Source organism: Pteropus medius, unplaced genomic scaffold, assembly GCF_902729225.1.
Source record: "Pteropus medius unplaced genomic scaffold, Ma_sr-lr_union100, whole genome shotgun sequence".
In the NCBI taxonomy this organism is placed as follows: Eukaryota; Metazoa; Chordata; class Mammalia; order Chiroptera; family Pteropodidae; genus Pteropus; species Pteropus medius.
Genome location: NW_024342469.1, coordinates 5,496,332 through 5,517,527, shown reverse-complemented (window position 1 = coordinate 5,517,527; position 21,196 = coordinate 5,496,332). Strand labels below are relative to the sequence as shown.

At 54.8% G+C, this 21,196-nt stretch overlaps 1 long non-coding RNA gene and 1 pseudogene across 3 annotated transcripts; both read left to right on the top strand.

Annotated features, from left to right (window-relative positions):
- Positions 1 to 4,344: 4,344 nt before the first annotated feature.
- On the top strand, positions 4,345 to 7,936 carry LOC120602777 (uncharacterized). 3 transcript variants are annotated; one of them, XR_005652842.1, is made up of 4 exons: positions 4,345 to 4,601; positions 5,386 to 5,533; positions 7,101 to 7,890; positions 7,922 to 7,936. It is a non-coding gene; the product is annotated as an uncharacterized LOC120602777 (long non-coding RNA). The 3 variants fall into 3 exon arrangements; XR_005652841.1 differs by lacking the exon at positions 7,922 to 7,936 and having other exon boundaries at positions 7,101 to 7,910; XR_005652843.1 differs by lacking the exon at positions 7,922 to 7,936 and having other exon boundaries at positions 4,345 to 4,619; positions 7,101 to 7,910.
- A 4,361-nt stretch (positions 7,937 to 12,297) lies between these two features.
- LOC120603079 (uncharacterized) lies at positions 12,298 to 12,413 on the top strand (annotated as a pseudogene).
- The last annotated feature ends 8,783 nt before the right edge of the window (positions 12,414 to 21,196 follow it).

The following is a 21,196-nucleotide window of genomic DNA, read 5'->3' as shown; positions in this document are numbered from 1 at the left end:
CAGCGCCGGCCCCAAGATGCTTAAGGTGCTGCCCATGAGATAGTAGTAGGCCTTTTATTTCACTCCTCAGCGAAAGAAGGTATTCAGTGATTCCTTAGTTCATTTTCGTTCATTCATGCTCATTCACCGAACTCTTGATTTCTTCCAAACCTGCCCCTCCCACGTCTTTCCCATCTCCGTCGACTGCATCCTTGCAGCAACTTGAGGTCATTCTTGGCTCCTCTTCTTCACAGTCCACATCCAATCCTTAAATAAGCCTGTGGGTTCTAATTTTAAAACGTATCGGGAAGCTGACCACTTCTCACTGCCTCCACTACTACCTCCAGGACAAGCCTCCGCAGTCTCCCCCCGGGACTATTATAGCAGCCTTCTCATTGGCTCCCTGCTTCCGCTCTCGTCCGCAGGGCTACGAGGTATTCTCCACACAGCAATCAATCATCTTTTTAAAACAGAGATCAGAGCCGGCCACTTCTCTGATCAAAACCCACCAGGAGTTCCCGTCTCAGAGTACATTGCAAGCGCTTTACATGACCTTTGAGACTTAGCGGAGTCCAGCCCCCGACAATCTCCTGACCTCGTCCTTGGCGCTTCTCCCTCTAATACGCCCTCTAGCCACATGGGCCATTAGGCTGCTCCTCAACTATTCCAAATATCCTCCTACCTCAGGACCTTTGCCCCTATGGTTCCCTCTGGCTGAAATGCTCTTCTCCTAGACTGTCACGTGGCTTGTTTCTTCATTTACTCATATTTCCGCTCCAATGTCACCTTATCGGAGGGGCTTTCTTAACGACCTGTCTAAAATAGCAAGCCCCCCATATACCCTATCTCTCTTGTTCTGCTCTATTTTCTCAATAACACTAATCTCTTCACATATCACCAAGAACTGTGCAGCCTCAGATTTTACTATATTTACAAACTAATAAACTGCTTATTGTTGTTTAGTAATAGTCTGTTGCTATTTCATAGATGCTGGCAGAAGACACGAAGCTCTCTGTAGGAGACAAATGACTTTATTACTCAGGGTAAAAGCAGTAGCCAGGGCTTCGTGTTTGTTGGTGTCAATTCCCCATGTGCTCCATCCCCCGCAGAAGATCCAGCATGGATGCCTGTACACCTCATGTATGGCATGAGTGAATTAGAGATTCGCTGCTTTTATAGTGAGTGGTAGGCCTGTTCTTTGTCCGGGAGAGATGTTACCTCATCTCTCAGGGTACCTGGCTACAAACACAGCCCTGATAAATGGCCTGGGTAAAGAGCTTTCAGGACCTTGCTTCGTTGGCATACTTCAGGGACATTCGGGGCCCATGGCAGATGGCTTCTCCCAACAGTTATATAATTACTTGTTCATCGTCTCTCCAACTAGAGAGTAAGATGCCTGGTACATCGTAGTTGCTCAATAAACATTTGTTGAATGAATGCATTGGTTTACGTTCATTCACTCATTCTCAGTGAATTATTCAATATTTCCTAGGGCAGACCCAACACCTCACCCTGAGCACATGGGTGAATCAGATATCATTGGTCAACTCAGTGTGAAGGGGGCGTCAGACTGTGATGACACAGTGCCCTCATTGCTGTGACATCTGGGAGAGCAGAGGCATACTCCCTGTTTAACCTAAATTTTTCTCACTGCAGATGAAACTAATTATATTTTGCTTAGAAAGAGCTGGAAGTAAATGGCTTCATGGAACCCCCACCCCAGCACAGGTGGTGCTTGATTCCCCATGGCGAGGGATGTGGAGGGGACTCCTCGAAAAGTCAGGTAGTGGTGAGTACTATGAAAATAAATAAGACAGGCCAGGGATACATAAAGATGGGTAGGAAGAAGCTCTCTGAGGCCAGGGGAGGCCTCTATAAGAAGGTGATGTTTGAGCAGATACCTGAATTCAGTGAGAGAGGAACCAATTAAGTATATTGAAGAAGAGGCTGCAGGCAGAAGGAGCAGCAAGAGCTAAGACACCCAGGAGAATTCCTGACACTTCTGAGGAACAGCAAGGAGGCCAGTGGCTGAAGCAGATGGAATGAAGAGATGGTTGGAAGGAGACGAGGCTAGAGAGGTGACTGAGGGCCAGGTGACTGAGGCCCACAGAGAGTCATGGAAAGATTCTGGCCCCCAGTCAGCACTTTCCAGGAGGGACCGAGCTGAGAGCCAGTCAGTCAACATGTGCTGAGTGCTCGCCTTGGGCCAGGCCTGGTGCTGGCACGAGTGAGCTCGGCACCAGACGTGTCGTCCCTGCTCCAGGGAGTTATCAGTGGCGGACAGGCGGATGACAACAACCCAAGGCAGTGCAGTGGGCGAGAGCCACCTGGAGCAGCGGGAGCCCAGACGAAGGTGCACGAAGGACCCCTGGGGAGCTCCTGCGACGGGAGTGATTGTTGGGGAGTGATTGTTGGCTGAGACATCAGGGTGAGTAGGTGCTTGTCCTGCGGGCCGTGTGATAGGAGACAGTCGTGTGTGGGATCCACGATATGATGTGAGGTAGGGATTGGCGGGAAGGCCAGCACCAGGAGGCCCACCCACCATTTCACAGAAGCTTCACTGGCTTTATCTCTATTACTTATTGGGCTTCCCATAAGTTTTTGTGTGAGTAAAGAATCATGGGTCTAAAAAAATATATCTAAAGGCCACTGAGCACATTTCTTTACAGATTTATTAAAGTCTAATTGACATATAATATGCTTCACATAAAATATACAATTTGATAAGTTATGACGTGTACATCTAGAAAGCCACCACCGCAATCAAGATAACGAGCAAACCTGTAGCCCTCCTAAGTTTCTGCATATCCCTCTCCCGACTCCCCTCTGCCCCCCTACTCCAGGCTGTGGGGCAGCTCTTCGGCAACTTTGCTCATAACAGCCCAACACTGGCGACAACCCAAATGTCTTTCAGCGGTGAAGAGAGGAACAAGTCGTGGCCCCGATAAGTGCAGCGTCAGCGAATGGCGGGAGCACTGTGCCGAGCCACCGAAGCCAGACACTAAGGAGTGTGCACGGTGTGAATCCATTGATACAAAATACAACTATAGGCAAAACTAGTCGATGGTGATAGAAATCAGATCAGCGGCTGTCTTCGGGAAGGTCTATTGACTGGCAAAGACTTTCAGGGGACTGTCTGGGGTAATGGAAATTCCTTAGACATTGATCTGGGTGGTGAGTGCACAGGTGTGTACAGAGGTAAAAATTCATCACTTAAGACTTGCATTTTGCCGAATATGCCTTATTTCTCAGTAAGAACCCCTCTGTGAACTCAAGCTCACTCCTCTTGCCCCACATATGCTGGAGAGGACCCACCACCCTTGTAGGGGCCCAGACGGTTCCAGAACTGGCAGGGTGTCTGCGGGGTGGGGACCCAGGATCCTGAAGTCATCTCACCCCACAGCCTCTTCCGAGCCCCATGGTCCTCTGGGGCCGCTCTCTCCTCCTGAGACAATGGCTGTTTACAGAATGCTCACCAGGCGCCCGGCACTTTGCAAACACTGTCTAGGACACAGGAGGGAGGACCCAGGCTTGGGAGGTGGACCTCTCCCACCCCTACCCCCACTCCCTCCTTAGCTTTGTCACTGGGAAACTGGGTGACCTAGAAGGAGAAGGTGAGCAGCTTTACCTCTGTGAGCTGTAGCTGCCTCACCCCACGGTGGGCTCGCAACACCGACCCAGTCGGACCACCAAAGGAAGTGATGTGGGGACCGTCCCTGGCATGTGGGGGTGCTCAGTGCCTGGGATCCACAACTCTCTCAGGCCATATCCCAGCCAGGGGGGCTATGTGGCTGTGGAGCAGAACCGGGAGAGGCAGCCCCTGTGTGGAAGCCTGAAGGCTCGGACCCTGGCATTGTGACTTTCTTGCTGTGTGACCGTGAGGGACCGATAAATGGGTTAACATGAATAAAGCACTGAAAGCTGTGTCTGGCACGTGGCAAATGCTATGTTGGACCAATGCGTCCAGACTCTCAGGCTCAATCTTGGATCTTCCTGCTATGTCATATGATTCCTTGGCTCTACTGGTCACTGCCCGTGTCCCCACCCACTTGCCAGGGATGCCAATCTCTCCCTACCCTCAAACGGCAAGACTTCAAACCCTCCCAGTTATTTCAGCTGGGTTTCCTGCTCCCCAGGCACCAGCCATGAGGACCAGCGGCTTGCTGGGCGGCTCCTATCCCTCTCCAGAATCCCTCAAACCTGTCCTGCCTGTCATCTCTGTATCACGTGCACAGTGCAAGGAGTGTAGAGGGCTGGTTGCCAGAGCAACAGAGGATAAAGCCCTTGCTCTACCAGGCTGCTGATTGGCTGAGACAGGTCCCACCTCCTGCCATCTGAGGGTGGGAGGCAGAAGGAAGCGTCTCCCATGGGCAGGGAGAGGTACCAGGGTGCTGAGCCATCCCAGGACTGCTGCCTCCCGTCCCTCTCAGAGCCCTGGGCCTGAGCTCTGTCTTCCATGGGGGACACTGGCCTCGCCCTTCCTCTGCCTCCAGCACCCAGCACTGCCACAGATGTCTCTGGAGGCAGTGTCTCTGGAGACAGAAGCTGCGACTGAGTCCATGGGGCCCACACTGAGCCGCTGAGGCCGAGGCAGTGAGCTCAGGGCAGGGCCCCTGAAGCAGGTATCTGCAGGGCGTGAGGTGGGTCTGGGGGCACGCAGTGGGTGGCAGACTGAGAGGTGCTGTGGGCTCGGGGGTCAGGGAGGGCAATTGTTCTGGTTAAGACTTTGGCTGGAATGGGGCTGGAAAATTACTTGTAGATCATCTGGTAACCCCCACCCCACCTCATCACTGTGCATGGGGAACCCTGAGGTCCAGAGAAGGCGAGGAGTGGCCCAAGGTCTCAAAGAGGGCCAGTGAGTGTTTTGCTTCAGTCCCCTGAGAAGCCAGGCAAAGGGCTAGGGGTCTTCAGTGTGCCCTGGAATGCCTAATTTTGTTCATAGGGCAGAGAGGTTGGGGGACCCTGAACTCCGCTCCACAGAGCCACAACATTGCATCTGAAATGGCTTCTGCTCTGAACGTGGAGCACCCCATTCTCACATTCGAGCTGAAAGGGGTCCTGGCTGGGGTCAGGGGAGGGGGTACAAATCACCTTGGCTTTGATCAGGCTATTTTGGAACAGCCTTCCTGCTCGGGGACCCCCTTCCCCACCTCCCCACCACTGCCCAACCCAGGCAGCACCAGGCAATTCTGAATCCTGTCTTCGGTGGTCTAGAAGGGTAGATGGGAAGGAGGGCACCGCGGTAGCCCTGACTTTGGGCCATTAGCACACTCTTCATTTGATTCCTGCATGAATAGGGCACCTCGAGACGTGTCCATGCTTCAGAACAGCTGATGGGGACTCTGGGGGTCAGGGGAGGGGCTCCGATGGACACAGGACTGGCAAGCCTGTCTTTCCCTCCTGCAGGTCACAGCCTACCTGGCAGAGCCCCCGCAAAAGTAGGGGGACAAGAGGAACTGGATTTGGAGCCGGAGGTCCCAGAAGCGGGGCTTCTCTTCAGCCTTCCCCGGAGGTCGTTTCATCCAGCCCCCTTCCTCCCTCCCCAGAAGCCAAGGTGGGCCTTTGCTCATGTGTCTTCCCCGCACCAGGAGGACTCAAACCTCAGGACATCGCTGGGGTTTGGGGTCCAGCTCTGTCACTTCCCGGTCGGGATACCCAGGGCAAGTTAGTAAACCTATCTGTGACGTGTGGACAGTCACGCCTGCCCCATAGGCCTGTCGTAAGAGTTGTGAACACTTTCCGACAGTTCTCTCCCTGCCCGGCAAGCAGAGGGGGGCTCCTCACCCTACCCTTTCTTATAGCTGAGGGAGAGTTTAAGGATGGGTGAAATGGGTCCTGCTTTATCTCATTTCTGGAGGAGATGATCTGTGATCTGGCTTTTGAAGTGTGGATAGGAGTTTGCCATGTGAGCATGAATACAAAGGACATTCCAGGGAAAATGAAAGGACACATGGAGATGGGGACCATATAACACGCAGGTACACATAGGTGACAGACAAACGGTTCCACGTGATGGCACGTAGGGTGGGAGATGAGGCTGGCAGGTTGGCAAAGGGCAAATGTGAGCGCTTTGGACCCTTCTAAGGAGTCTGGGTGTATGTAATATTTGTGAAGCACTTTATACCAGCTAATTCTCACTTTCCTGCTTTCCAGCCTCTGGGTCACTGGAAATAGCTATAGTTGACATTCGCTGAGGGCTGATTCTGTACCAGGCAACATGGTGCTAAATTTAGGCATTGTCTTGTTTACCATTCACAATGACCTTGAAAAGTGGGTCCTACTTCGGTCCCTCTTTTACAAATAAGGAAACCGAGGCTCAGAGAATAAGAACAAACTACTCCGTAGCAGTTGTTGTATATCGGGCGTTGGTTCTGAACATTTCACATAAATTAACTTATTTAACAGCCTCAACAGCCCTGTGACCTAGGCACTGTTTTCATTCCCAGTTTACAGATGTGGAAACAAAGGCCCAAGTTTTGGGGGCTGGTGCCTGTGTCCGTACTCTCATAATTGTAAAATGGGCATGGGCCTGAATTCGGGAGCTTAGGCGGCCCCTGTTGATTTCAACCGGGTCCCCTGGGGATGGGTGTTTGTTCACCGTGCTTTCTTTTCACGAGCCACACCTGGCCAGGATGTGCGGGTGGCCGGTGACCCACTCATCTGTGAGGGGCATGGCAAGCAGCAGCCTCTGCAACTGCACAGCGGAGGCCAGGAGGGGTGGCTCAGAGGGGACATCGCCCAAGCTGTCCTCCACTGAGAGCTCCGAGGGGTCAGTCACCTTAGCGAATCCCCACTAGACTGTTAGTGTCACTGAGGCCCTGAGAGGTAAGGCAGCTTGCCTGAGGGCACGTGTGCCTGGACTGCGGCTAAGCCAGAGCTGTCAACCTCCTTCTTTAAGGGCGAGTAGAGGCTGGGTGGGCCTCTTGTGATGGGGCAGCTCTGTGCTTGGTCAGGGGGCCTTGTCTTGATCAGGCACTGCCCCTCGCTATCCTGAGCTTCAGTCTTCCTATCCGTAAAGTGATGCTCGGACCTCCTGGCTCTGTCAACCTCCACAGACCTCCTCAGGTGGGTGGGCAGGACAAGGGTCCCACTGCTGGCCCTCACCACCCGTGTCTCAGCAGCTGAGGCCGCCACGATGCCACACTTCCTGGACTGGTTCGTGCCTGTCTACCTGGTCATCTCCGTCCTCATCCTGGTGGGCTTCGGTGCCTGCATCTACTACTTCGAGCCTGGCCTGCAGGAGGCACACAAGTGGCGCGTGCAGCGTCCCATGGTGGACCGTGACCTCCGCAAGACACTGATGGTCCGCGACAACTTGGCTTTTGGGGGCCCAGAGGTCTGAGCTGAACTGGCTCTGGGCTGGAGGTTGGGCACTGGGCACCATCCCCCACTTCACCCACCCCGGAGACCTGGGGGTGTAGGGAGGATGACCTCTGGTCCTTCAGGCCTGGGCCTCTCATCAGAGGCCCCTGGGTGCTCCGGGCAGACCCTGGCTGTGAACAGATAGGGCACCTGGGTTCTTCAGGGTGTCGCTGCTGTTGGGCCTAGGCTTGCTCCCCATGTCAAGCTAGCTCACCCCATGCCCACCTTGGGGACGTCCATTTGTGCTGCCTAGCACTCCTGCCCCTCCCTCCACCTGGAGTCCTGGAGTCCTGAGTTGCAGATCTCCCATCTCCTCACTGAATCCCCAGTTACTCTCAGACCCCACTCCACCCAATGGCACCAGCCCCACAGCTTCACGTGGCCAGCTTCACAGCTGACCCAAGCAGAGGCCCCATCTGGAGGGATGTCAGCTTGGTACAGTCCCGCACTGACCCCCTGGACTCGGGCTTGGCACTGGTGTATGTGGAGAGGTGTGCAGAGGGGCAAAACCATAAGGAAGGAGGGGTGTGTGTGTGTGTGTGTGTGTGTGTGTGTGTGTGAGAGAGAGAGAGAGAGAGAGGAGAGAGAGAGAGAGAGAGAGGGAGAGAGAGGCAGTCTGGGGAGGGGCAGGCACATGGAGGGGAGGAGAGCATGTATATACGTGAGAGGGGAATGGAGCCCTGGGCAGGGCGGAAAGTGGCGGGGATGGGGCGAGCTCGGTGGGCCCTGCAATGGCCGCCAGTAGCAGTTTTCACCTCCCTCCCTCTGCTGGACTCCCCTACCCTCCCCTTCCCCAAGGCTGAGGCAGGTGGCAAGAACCCCTGCCTGTACCCCACCCCCAGGTCCTGTATTGCACTTGTAGAGTGGAGCCCAGAACCCCCTGAGCCAGGCCCCCCAGAACCCTAACCCCACCCTGGGGCCTTGCTCCTGTGTGGACAGCTGTTGCCTGACTGTGGACACAGCTCTCTCCTCTGGGGCTTCCATCGTAATTTATTGCAATAAAAAGACTTAGGACTATCTTTGCAGACTGTCTTCTTCCCCCCAAATCGGGCCATGTCTATGATCTCACTGACCCTCATAGAAAACATGATAGCTCAATACTCCCCATTTTAGGGATGGGGACACTGAATCTGGCCCTTGACATTCCAGACTAGACCGCTCTCTGTCGTGGGGGCTGTCCTGTGTGTTGCAGGATGTTGAGCACCTCTGGTCTCTACCCAGAAGCGCTTGTCCCCTCCCCCCAGTCAGGACAACCAAACGTGCTAAGTGGAATCCCTGGGGTAGAGAACCAGTTAGGATATAAATTCAGGCACAGAGATGCAAAATAACAGGGTCTTACACCAAATAGAATGTTCTTTCTTTCCCAGGGTATACTCTGTGGGGTGGTTGTCCAGAGCTGGCCTGGGGGCCAGTTCCACACCGTGTTCAGGGACCTGAGTTGCTCCCTTATGGCTGCTTCGCTGTGCCCAGGATGTTGGCATCATTCAGGAACATTCTCTATATCTGGAGCAGCAGGGAGGAGGGGATGTGGAAGGGGCCACCCCCTCCCTTGAGAGATACTGCCTGATGGCTGTACCCCTTACTTCCCCTTACATCCTACTGGTCAATACTTAGTCACATGACCATGCCTAGCTGCAAGGGAGGCTGGGAAGGGTAGTCTTTAGCTGGGTGGCTGTGTGTCCATTTAAAAAGTTCACTTCTTCAAAAGGGAAAGAACACTTGGACACAGCTACCGTTTCATTTTCATAGGGATTTTTCTGAGGCCACAGGGCAGTGGGCTGAGATGTGGACTGGCTGTCCAGACCCCAGACCAGGGCTTGCTCTCGCGCATGCCCCATCTAAGGAGTCAACGCAGGCCGAGCTGCCTTCTCTCACCTCTGCAGGCAGGGCTGTTCTTCCTTCCTGGGGCAAACCCACGTGCTGTCTTGCAGAGCCGGCTTAGGGGGAGGCAAGAGAGGCACCTCAGGGTCACAGCCGCGTGCCTCCTTCAGTTCTGTGCCCTGGGGGCCTCGCTTGCCTCGCCTGGGCCTGGTGCTGCTGTTCCTGAGTCTTATAGCCCTGACCTCCCACCCGGCAGAACACTTTGCAGCCGGCGGAGATTTCCCAGCCAGGCGGCCTCCCCTCACTGTCGCCCAGGACTCTTGTAGGCGCAAGAGACCAAACTGAAAACAGCTGAAATAAAAGGATTCGGTTGTGGACTCGGGCTGGACCCTAGGGCTCATGGACCCTAGGGCTCATGGACGTCCCGGACACACCCTCTCTCCATCCGTCTCTGTCTCGCTCAGTCTTGCCTCCCCTTGAATGGGCTTCATTCTCGGGTGGACTCTCTCCACATGGTGGTCACGTGCCCTGGGAGTCCCAGGCTCACACAGCTCTTAGTGTCTGATTTCAGGGGACAGCATACGTCTTCTTTCAGCAAAAGCTCAGGGGGTGGACTCCCATGGGCCCCCAGGGTGCGTGAGCTCAAGGGATGCAGTGCCCTGATTGCCAGGCACCTCTGGGACCTGCCATTGGAGCCAGGAAGGAGTCAGAGCTACTAATCACGTGGTCTGTAGGGGGTGGGGGTTGCGTTAGCTGCTATTGGCTGAGGGAGGGCAAGGGTAGACAGGACCCCCAGAGTTTGGTGAGCATGGGAGCTGGGGCTCAGAGTATGGGCTGCCAGGGCAGGCAGGGTGTGGCAGGGGCGGGCAGGTGAGTGGGTGCTCTAAGGACCCATTGGAGGGTGGGGCCTTTCCAGTCCCTTTCAAATCACCCCCTGCAAGAACGAGGGGGGCCAGCTCCACCTGCTGGATAGCTAGTCCCACACTGCCTCAGTTTCTCTTGCTGTACCATTCCTGTGGTATTCTGGGCTCCCTTCCGAGGGACTAAACTTCTTCCATTGTGCAGCTCTGGACTTCAGGAGTTCCGTCAATGCTAATTTAAGGGAGCGGAGGTGTGAGACGCGGGGGTGGAGTGGGTGGGGGGACGGTGGGGGGGCGGGTGGGAGCTGGGAAGCCAGGACGACAAGCTCGGTGCTGCCACGTACCAGAAAACCGTTTCCCAGCGTGGTCAGAGGCAGGACTGGAAGGGCCCCAGCAGAAGCCACGTGTATGAGTTAGGACTGATGATCACAAGGGACAGACATCTCAGCTCAACTCGCTTAGGTAAGAACGGGGAGTTATCGTGAGGACACTAGGGTGTTTGGGCCCTGCTCTGTAGGGCTAGAAAGACCCCCTTAGGAGTCTTTCGCTGTTTTTTATTCTTGCTTCTGTGCGCCCACTTCATGAGCCAAACTCCTCCCCCCCACAACCTCTCCATCATGGATGGCGTAGCAGCCATCTGCTGACAAGTTTTACAGTCACTAGAAAAATACCTCTGCCTCTCTGGCCTGAAATGCAAATGCGCCTGGGGAGAGATTCATCGGCTCATCTTAGGTCAGGTGCCCACTTCCCATTTTAAAACAATCACTCAAGGCTGGGACAGGATCTTATGCGTGGTCCAGTTTGGGTCAGGGCCCACTTGGACCAACATGACCTGGGCTCAGGTCATCACAGAACAAGGCGGCTTTCTTGGGATGTTGTTGGGGGAAAGGCAGGGGTCAGAAGGAATGATGTAAACTGCTCCTCCACCCCCAGCCCAAACACACCAAACAGACCCACCCTACCAGTGCTGGTGGATTGGACTTGATCGCTGAGCTGGGGAGGGCCTCGAGCTAGGTCTGGCCTGCAGCCAAGTCTGGTTTGTCCAATACGATGTTTTGGAAAAAAAAAAAATGCAAATTAGTTGGCAACATTTAAAAGACAGGAGATTTCACATGAACATTCCTTTTTCAGACTTCTCTTTGAAAATAAAAATTCTAGCCACGCAGTCTGGAGTGTGAATGCGTTCAAGGTTACGAGCAGGGAGGATGTTGACCGTGACCTCCCCAAGGCCTCTGCAGGAGTCTTCCTCACCAGAGAACTGCCTCTGTCCAAGGGGCTGGGCTGCTGAGGAGGGGTCTGAGGCTCAGAGAGGGTGAGGGATCTGCCCAAGCCTTCTGCTCTCAAACCTGGGTTCTTTCTTAATCTTCTCCCCAGGGCTTGTGACATAAATGTTTATTTACGTCTGCTCTTCTCATAAAGGACCCAAGGTTTCGGTTCAAGTAGCCCCATACATGGGTGTGAGAAGGAAATATACCGACTCTTCACTCCCACTATAAAACTATTACTTGTCTCTGAGCTTCCTGGCAGCCAGAGAGAAAGAGGAAACACAAAGAGGCTATTTTATTTGTGTTATGTGATAGAAGAGAGAGATCGACTCTTCATAAAAGACGAATTTTCTCATTTTAAATATTAAAAAGAAATGACTCAAATGGGATGTTAAGGGCAACACAACAGACTGTCCTCAGCAATTTTTATAAGGAGGAGGATTGACCCAGCTGGCAGAGCCTACAAAACAGGCTAGTGCACATGAAAGGAGATTTTTTTCACCTGCCAGGGCATGCCAGCGGACTGTACTGGGAACAACTTGAGGTTAGGGCCTGACAATAGTAAATCCTATAAAATTGTGTGTTTAAATTGTGTGTCTTTGGGCAAGTTTCCTCAGCTCTCAGACATACAACTGAACTCACCGAGCAGTCCTGGGCGCCAGGCACTGAGAATCCAGATAAATACCCCCTGCCAGTGCCTAGCATTGTGTTTGGCTCACGTCATGTTCTCTGTAGAGAGAGCTGGCTGTTTTTCCCCATCACGCCTGCCCTGCCTGCTTCGGCAAACGTCAAAGGAGGGAGTCGGGAAGAAAGTCCTGTATAAATGCTGTGTGTCATACAGCTAGCTTCTTGAGTCCCACAGAGGGGTGTCACATACCTGCTCCATCCCAGCAGTAGGCCTGGCATCAAGAATGCAAAGACAGGATGTGGTTCTCTAGTGTAGCGGTCAGCCCATCTGCTTTACACGCAGAAGGTCCTGGGTTCATGCCCCAGTGGCACCACGGTCCACGGTCTACAGCCATGCCGCCCTGAACAAACCCGACGTCTGATCTTGGAAGCTAAGCAGGGTTGGGCCTGGTTGGTACTTGGATGGGAGACCACCTAGGAAGACCAGGTGCTGTAGGCATAAATCATCATCATAATAAAATGCAAACACAGAGAAGACACAGCCCTGAATCAAAAGAGCTGAAAAATGGGACAGACAGACAGATGTGTAAAGAGACAAGTCACAAAACTGTAATTGCAGCAAGAGATGCATCTACGAGAAGCTGAAAACAGAACTGAGGCGGCGCCCGCGTCTTGGGGAAGGGGCTTGTCAAGAAAGGCTTCCTGGAGGACTTAACTGCCGCGCTGGGTTTTGAAGGCTGAATAAGAGTTTTCCCTGTAAGGAGAAGGGGAACTGACAAGTGCAACGCTATGGAGGCTGGAGACAACCTCGTCCTTTCTAAGAACGGTGAGTGGGGTCATGTGGGTGAAGCACAGAATGCCGCTGAGTAAGTAGTGGAAGGGGAGACTGCACAGCCAGAAAGTGGTTTTTCAAGTAAGCGTTACGTCCGGAGAGAAAACCTGTTGGCCTTCCATTGCCACCTCCTCCAGGAAGCCTTTCTTGACCCCACTGGCAGCTTTCTCCATTCCAGTACTAATCTTGTGTAGTGATTTTGTTCACATGTCTGTGGAGAGCAGCGGTAGCAGCTCCTTGTCTCAGCCCGCAGCCTGCCTGGCACTGGGCAGGGCCTCCATGAAAGCATGCTTGTTGGATGAATGGGGCCGATTTCTTTGGAAGTCTTGCCAGAGGCTACCCATCTGCTTAGAGACTAAGATTTTAGAGAGGCTTGAAGGCTTCCTGGGGGGTCAAGCTGTTGTGCAGGGGTTTAAAATGCCTTGAGAGGTTTTGCCAAGTCCGGGGAGCTTTTCTTTCCCACCATCTGAGAGCTGTCAGGATATGGTGGGTGTGTCTGGGCCAAGCCCAGAACAGGGGGAGAGAAGGCGGGAATGTGCAGGGTCCCTGTGTAGGAATGGCTGCAATGTTCTGACTCTAGCCCCGGCGGGGGGTGCGGGTGAGGGGTGGTAGCACAGGCTAGTCATTGTTCCACCCTCTCAGTTTTCCACTCTGGTGGAGCGGGAAGGGCTTGGGAAGGCTGAGAGACTAGCTTTGGGAGGACCCCAGGGAGGGGGGCAAAGCCCCTCTGCCCCACCCCATAAGGTGGGAGGGGCTCAGAATTTGGATCCTGGAGGCCTGGGTGTCCAGCTGCTGATTCACTGTACAAACCTTGCCAAACCCATTTCCCTCTCTGTACCTGCAGGTGTAAACAGCTGGCATTGATGCCAAAGTCACAGGACATCATGAGGGTAAATAAAAACGGCAATCGGAATTACAAGGCAACAATTTTAATGGCTAACGGGGTGTGAACTCATCACGCCCCTTACTGCATTCTTGCAACCACGCACGTGGGTCAGCAGTTCTGTTCACCAAATATTTCTGGCTCTTGGGAGGGTCGCACCCCCCATGGCTTCCTCGTGTTGGGTGGGTCATGCGACTAGTTCTTGCCAGTCAGTTATGATCGGACGTGAGTCCAGGCCAAAGCATTTCTTAGCTAGTGTACGATTCAGCTCTCTCCCCTTCCTTCTGTCACGATGGCCAGTGGCCCCTGAAGGTGGCTGCTGGGTCCCAGAGTGAAGATGACATGGAGTAGAGCCTCAGCTGAATCAAACCACAGTGGACATGAGGCATGAGTGAGAAATAAACCCTTCTTGTTTTCAGCCCCTGGCTTTTGGAATTGTTACTGTAGCCTAACTGAACCCATCTGACTGACATAGATTCCATTTTACAGATGAAGAAATGGGAGCTCGGAGAGATTGTGACTTGTTTAAAGTCACACAGCTGTAACAAACCCAGCTGTGCCACTTATCTGGGAAGCCACTACGATGATTTTTTGCTTGGTTGGAGGTCTGTCCTTTGAGGCCACTTCCGGTCCTGTCAATCCGTTGGTGGGGAAAAAACTGTGTGCAGACAGGAGGAGGTCATTACCACTTTGGGCCACTAGAGGGCAGCTGAACCCAGGCCTGCAGTAATTACTGGGTAGACAGTGTCCTTAAGGCCCCTCAACACAGAGGAGAGAGCTGGGTGGATGGGCAGGGGGAAAAGAGATGAATGAGGTCTCATTCTTTCTTCTGAAGGCCTTAACAGCCTGGCAGGGAGCGAGATGGAGGAATTCTAGATCTTCAAGCTGGAATAAACCATATGAGGGCATCTGGTCCCTACTTGAAAAAGCACCTGAGGCCCAGAAAGGCAAGTAATCTGACAGAGTTGCACAATGAGTTGTTGGCCAAAGTGAAGAGAGGACCCAGGGCCTTGACTTCAGCTCGGAATTTCTGCATCTTGGAGATAACGCAGCGTAGTGGTGGGTGGCCAGTAAGGTTGCCCCTGCCCAGTCTGGCCAGGCAGGACGTGCTGTCTCTCCTCCGACCTCTCAAGTCAGGCTGGTCTTCAGGCCTCAAAACCAGGGAAGGAGGAACTCCAGATGGCTCCCCTCCCCCATCCACTGGACAGCCAGCCGGTTGCCTTGGTAACCAGAACACAGCCAAGTTTAAAAACCTATAGCTCCACCAGGAGAGAATGAATAAAAAACCCAGGAAAGTCCTAGATCCACACATTCACGATTTATTCATTCATTCATCAATTCATTGATTCTATAGAAATTTACTGAGGCTGATTCTTGCCAGGCCCTTGGGACCCAGAGAAGTATAAAATCCCAGCCCTTCAGAACTGTGCTATCCAATCAGCTAGCCACTAATTAAAATTAAATAAAATAAGCAATTCAGTCCTTTGGTCACTGTAGCCACATTTTAAGTGCTCGATAGGTGCCTGTGGCTCGTGGCTATCGCATCGGATGGCACAGATATAGAACGTTTCCATTATCACAGAAAGTTCTATTGACCGACGTGGCTCAGAAGCTCACTCGCTAAGGAGAGCAGCACACAGGAGAGATCAGACCAGACAATACTCGTCAGCGAAGAGCAGGTGACAAGGTGAAGATTAAAGGAGATGCCAGGAAAATGTGTAGCCTAGTTCTCGGCTCAGGGTGAGTGCTGGGAGGGCGTCGCCTACTGTCACTGTTGTATCATGGTTACCGTAAGGGTGTTTGCACACTCGTCTCTCTGAGCTGACTGAGAGCTCCTTCCGGCCCTGGCACTTAGTAGGTGTTCAGCAGACGGTAGCAATTATTTTCGCCATCTTTTATGATTGCTATTGCTGTGATAGAGGCTGAAGACGAGCGTGCGCAGCCCAGGCCCACAATGCCAGAGCCAGGCTGGGTGGCCTCGCGGGTCTCCACAGTCCCAGGGCTGGGTTCTCTTCGCATCCTCAGGGCCTTCGTACAGGGCCCAGCTGAAACAAACAAGGGCTCAGGGAATAGTCGTTGAAGCAGACAGTCCCTCCTCTTAACCTCCAGAAACTTCGGCTTGCTTGAGGAAAGACCTCAGGTACCGGAAGGGTAAGATGAACTGAGGGTCGCGGAACTAAACAGGGTATGGAGGCAATGCGGAGGGAAAGCAGAGGTGAGGCGGGCTCTGGGAGCCCTTGGGTGTGGCCATATTTGGAGTGTCCCCCTTCTCACTGGTGGCATCTCTCCAGGGCTCAGAGTCTGTGGGTGACAGAGCAGATTTTAGGAGGGCAGGCAGCAGGGCACCATGCCCCAGATGGCCTTGACTCCAGGGCAGCCCAGCCTGGCTGTTATGAGCCTGCCCTGGCCCTTTGGGATTCCAGAGGCTCAGAGCAGCCATTCACTGCCACCCACTCCTGCGAAGCCGGCCCCTCCCTGCCCCAGAGCCCAGCCCAGCCGGGGATGTAGCTGGTGGGATAGGTCAGGAGCGGACTGGGCCCTCAGCCTGGGGACTGTGGCCTGAAGGCTGAGTGGAAGCCCGTGAGGGGACCACAGGGACGAGGCCCCTGAACTGGTCGCCATGGCCACACTTGGAGTACAGAAGAGGTGAGGGGCCTGCACCAGCCTAAGCTTCCCAGACTGGGGACCACTGGACTTTTCTTGTTTTCTAGGCAAGGTAGGTGGGTATTTGTGTGTGTCCAGGGGATGGGGAGGAGAGATAAGACCAAAGGATGGATGAGAGTGGACGCGTAGTGACGGACCGGGGATCTGATGACATTAGAACAAACAGGTCTCAGAATTCGCAGCCAGGAAGCCTGCTCCCTGTGTGTGTATGCACGCGGGGGTAGATGCTTGCGGTTAAGCTCAGGTGAAGGTATGTGCGCCCGGGGAACGTGTGGTTGTGAGTAAGGGCAGGAGGGCAGGGCTGCCAAGTGGAGAGGCGATGGAGGCTGGCACAGCCTTGGCTACAAATATGTGGCTGGAGAGGGATGAGGGGCTGGGACGCCACTGTGAGGATGGTGAAGACCGCCTGCTCCAGACCTTCAGGACCCGGCTATAGGATCACCCCCCTCTCCCGTGAGCCCCGCTTGCCAGCCCTGGCCTGCCCCGCCCCCGACTATCAAGTTCCAGCCTACAGTGCTGAAAGCAACAGAAACAGCTTTGTTCCAGAGGGCGAGTTACATGGAGGCCAGAATGTGCACCAGCCGGCCACCACCGGGAATGGCTCATCCACGCAGATCGCCAGCCAGCGGCCCCGCCCCTGCCACGCCCCCCACCGCAGGAAACCCCGTTGCTTCTACCGCTGCGCTTTGCGGTTTCTCCAGCCCACGGTGTTTCCGCAGCATCCTCGACTCACCTCCTCGCCTCCATCCTGCTCCCCTCCCATTCCTCCATCGCACTGCCCCAGAGGGACCGTTCTCACTTGCTTGCAGGTCGCCGGGGTCATCTTCCAGGGCCTGAGCACTGCTGTGGCCTGGCCTGGGCCCCGTGCACCTGCAGCCTCGTCTCCCCTGTTTTCCCAGACACAGCCTAGAAATCCTTATGGTGGATTTTCAGAAAGATGCCACACTCCTCACTTTTGGGCCTCCCGTGTGACTTACCCCAACCCAGGCCCAGCCTCCCTGCTCTGATACCAAAGACTGAGCTAATGCTTCGCCCTTCACGCTCGCCTCTGACGTAGCCCCGCCAGCTTCTCCGCGTGGTAGGTTCCCCTGGAGCATCAGCACTGGACTCCTTCGCTGGACAGGGGTCCTCCTGCACGCACTCGTTACTTCTCGACTTACGCCCCACCTTCTCTGGGGTCCTCTTCAGCTCTAGTTCCGGTTCCGGCTCCAGCAGCGGGCGGACCCAGGGCCCTTTCCCAGTTCCGGGCAGGAACTCCAGATGCAGACCCTGTCCCAAGCCAAACTGCTCATCCCTCAGCCTCCTACCTGGATGCCTGACTCCTATTTTGGCTGTCGTCGGTGGGAACCCAGAGCCCTCTGGCCCCTTCTAGAAGAGACAGAGGTAGATAAGCTTCCGATAGCTGCCATCCTTCTCCAGGGCTCCTGAACACGTGTATGTGACCCCCCGGAGCTGTCCTCAGAGGACAGGCCACACTCAGGCTCAAGCAAAAGGAGAGGTACTTCCCCCCCGCCCCCAAGTTCCTTCATGCCGGGGGCAGCCTGTTCACTGAATGCCGCCACTGTCGGAACGCTTTTCCACACCCATCTGTGAGATACCTGGGTGGGTATGCGTGTGAGAGGGTCCATGCACGCAAGGTGGGTGTAGGTATGGAACAGGAGCCACAGGAGGACTGGAGGAAGGGACACGTGTACTTGACCGAGGACTTGACGGTCCTCTAAACGAGGCCCCTTCAGACCTAGCGGTGCTACCTGCTGGTCAGGAGAGGGAGGGCTGGCACTTCTAGGCCGGAGGACCTCACCTCTGCTTGTCCCCTTCTCTCTGCTGATCGCCTCAGGGGAAGAAGAAAGACCTGGATGGACCACGACTTTGAGATGCAGCCGCACGAAGCCCCGGGGCCTGGAGCCTGCTTCTCCCACAGCCGCCTGCTGGGGCACCCTACCCGCCCCTCAAAGCTCCCTGGAGGGGCGTCCCCTCTCATCCCTGTCCTCAGGAAGACCATCCGTCTGGATGCCTTCTCCCAAAGCCACATCCCACAGGCCTCTGGCCGACCGGGCCTTGGAGCCAGGACCCAGAGCATGCCCCCGCAGGAGACGGGCGACAATCTTCCCCACAGGAAGCTCAGCTCTATCTCCTTGACACTCCGTCAGAACAGCCAGGCATGGCCCCTACCTCCTCACTGGGAAGAGGCACCCACCCTGGGCAGGGAGGCTGCCACCCATGGAAGAGAAAGGCTGCCCACTGGGGATTCGCCCTCTTTGACACTGGTGCCAGGGGGCAGGGTCCGTGCCGAGGGCCCAGGGACCCCAGGTCTGGCCAAACCCGGCAGGGTGCCTGTGGTGGAGAAGCCCTTGGTGAGTTCTTACCTGGCCCTACCTTTCCAATCTCGATTAGCCCAGAAGCTGCCGGGCCCCGCAGTGGGTCAGGGGCACCCTGTCCCAATGACTGCCCACGTGCCTACCAGAGCTTCCCCAGGAAGAGGCAGGACCCGATCCAGGGGCATCCCGAGACCCCGGCTGCATCTCCAAAGGGGCACCCCAACCATGAGGCCTGCGATGGCCATGGATTTGGCTAATCTGGAGACGATGAGGCCAGGCACAGACAGACATTTAGCCATGATGGCCGCCAACAGACCTAGCTTGCCTGTCACCTTAGCTACACCAAACACATCCGGACTGGACACAGGCACAGAGTTCCCTGCTCTGGTTACCAAAGTGGGCACAGCCAGGCGGGGCCTGGTCAAGGATGTGGTAGCCCCAGACCCGGTCAAGCTGGGCACAGCCATAACTACAGCAGGCACAGCCAAACCACATTCAACTCCGGGGGCTACAACCATGGATCTGGCAGCCCCAGACCTGGTCAAGCGGGGCACGGCCAGCCTGGACCCAGCCCTGACTTTGGCGGGAGCGAATCTAGCCAGGCTGGACATAACTATGGATTCTATTGCTTTGGACACAAGCAGACTGGGCACAGCCACGGGTTTGGTTGAGCCGGCCACCCTAAATCCAGCCACTGGGGAGACCACAATGGACAGTGACATTAACTTGACCACATCGGACAGTACCTCCTACCCACTAACGTCAAGCAGAAGCACAGACTCAGCCCTGGACCATTCTACAGCAGATGCTGCCACAGACCTGGCCAGAGAAACCAAAGGTAAATGCAAAGAGCTTGGCTGGGCGTGTGCCGGGCTGCTGCCGGGGGTGGTGGTGGCTGGGCCTGAGATGGATTTATACGTGGATATTAGGTGGAAGGGGAGGGGGGACTCTCTAAGGCTCAGAGTTGAATGTGTGCTGGGAAAAGTAAGGGCCGAAGGGCAGAACATTGGGGACACGCCTGAGAAGGGTCCTAGCCTGCCAGTCAGAGGTCAGGCTAAGGGAAGTCAGCAGAAGGAAGGGCTATAGGTGTCACTTGTGAGGAGCCATTATGCTGAGTCCTTCCGTTAGCATCCTCAGGCTTGTCTCAGTGTTCCCTGAAGCGCTGGAATAATCAGGTGGTTTATGGGTGAGTCCAGCTTTAAAGCCAAGCATCTCTGTGAAAATACAGACCAGCACTTCAATAAGAGGTGATCTAAGAGTCGTCGCTGCTCTGCTCCTCTAATTGTGACTACTGACCTCACCTGAGAATTTCTAAGTCATTCACATTCAGCCTTTCAGGAAGATATCTGTTGCTTAAAAGGTGCCTCATCCAAAATTCTTTCTTGGTCCCCCACCCCCAGCCCTTCAGTCCTGAAAGGCGAGTTGGAGACTTGTATATATGGAAGTCCTACCCGGAACTAAAAATAGGTAAACACAGAACTAGATGTTCATTTGGCCTCAGAGAGGCTGTGACATGCCTCAAGTCATGTAGCTGGTTGGTGGCAGTAACCTAATAGGAACCCAGATCTTAGAATTCTCCTTCCCAACATTTCCAAGGCTCAGAGAGTCTGGATTTGGCAGCTGCTTGAAAAGCACCCAGTCCCATGCCCTCACTGGGGCTCCGGGTGTCGGACCCCTTCCCATCGCACCGCACACCCAGTCTGGGGGAGCTTGCCCCTGCTCTGTCTTCATACCTCCCTGTGACCTCAGTGCTCCCTCCGTCTTCAGCCGAGCCCTTCTCCTGAAATGCAGGTGTGGACAGCTAGCCCAGGGCCGGACTCCCTCCCCGCCCCGCCACATCTCTCAGGCATGCCCAGAAGCACGCCCTTTCTTCCTGACCTGACCCCTGCCCTCCCCGGACTTAGTCTCTCAGCCGCGGGCACCGCCACACCGGAAACCTGGGTATCTTCCTCCTCTTTCTCTCGCCTTCGTCCCATACAGTCTATTTTGAACTCTGTTGATTTACCTCAACTGTCCCCTCCTCTCCATGCCTCTGCCCTGTGATGCCACAGCCCTCCCCCAGGGCTCTCCCTGCACACAGCTGCCGCCGGAACGGACACATTTGATGGCAGCACTTTCTATTTATTTAAACCATTGATGACTTGCCATTGTCTTCCCTTAATGTCTAGCTCCTTAACCTGACTTCTGAGGCTTTGAACTTCTCCAGCCTCTTAGCTCTACATCCTTGTCTGGAATTTTCTCTGCTTCAGCTGCACCTGGGAGCTCTGAGTTGTCCACCAACACCACGCCGCTCTCATTTCTGCTGGCCCCTCTCTGCAGAGTGCCCTCCCCTTTTTCCTTCCTACCTCCTTTTGTCTTTCCATCTTGGCCCTCACCTCCTCCAAGGAGTCTTCCACAATCCCCCTCTCCTCAGGTGCCCACTTCCATGGCCCCCACGGTCCCCTGTGTATACGCCAGCCCCTGCGTGAGGACAGTCCAGCTGTCTCCCCTACTAGACGGAGGGCCCTTCCAGGACAGGCAGGGATGGTTGTCCTCACCCCGGTTCCCCCAGGGCCTGGCAACGTGCTGTCCTTTAATGCTGACCC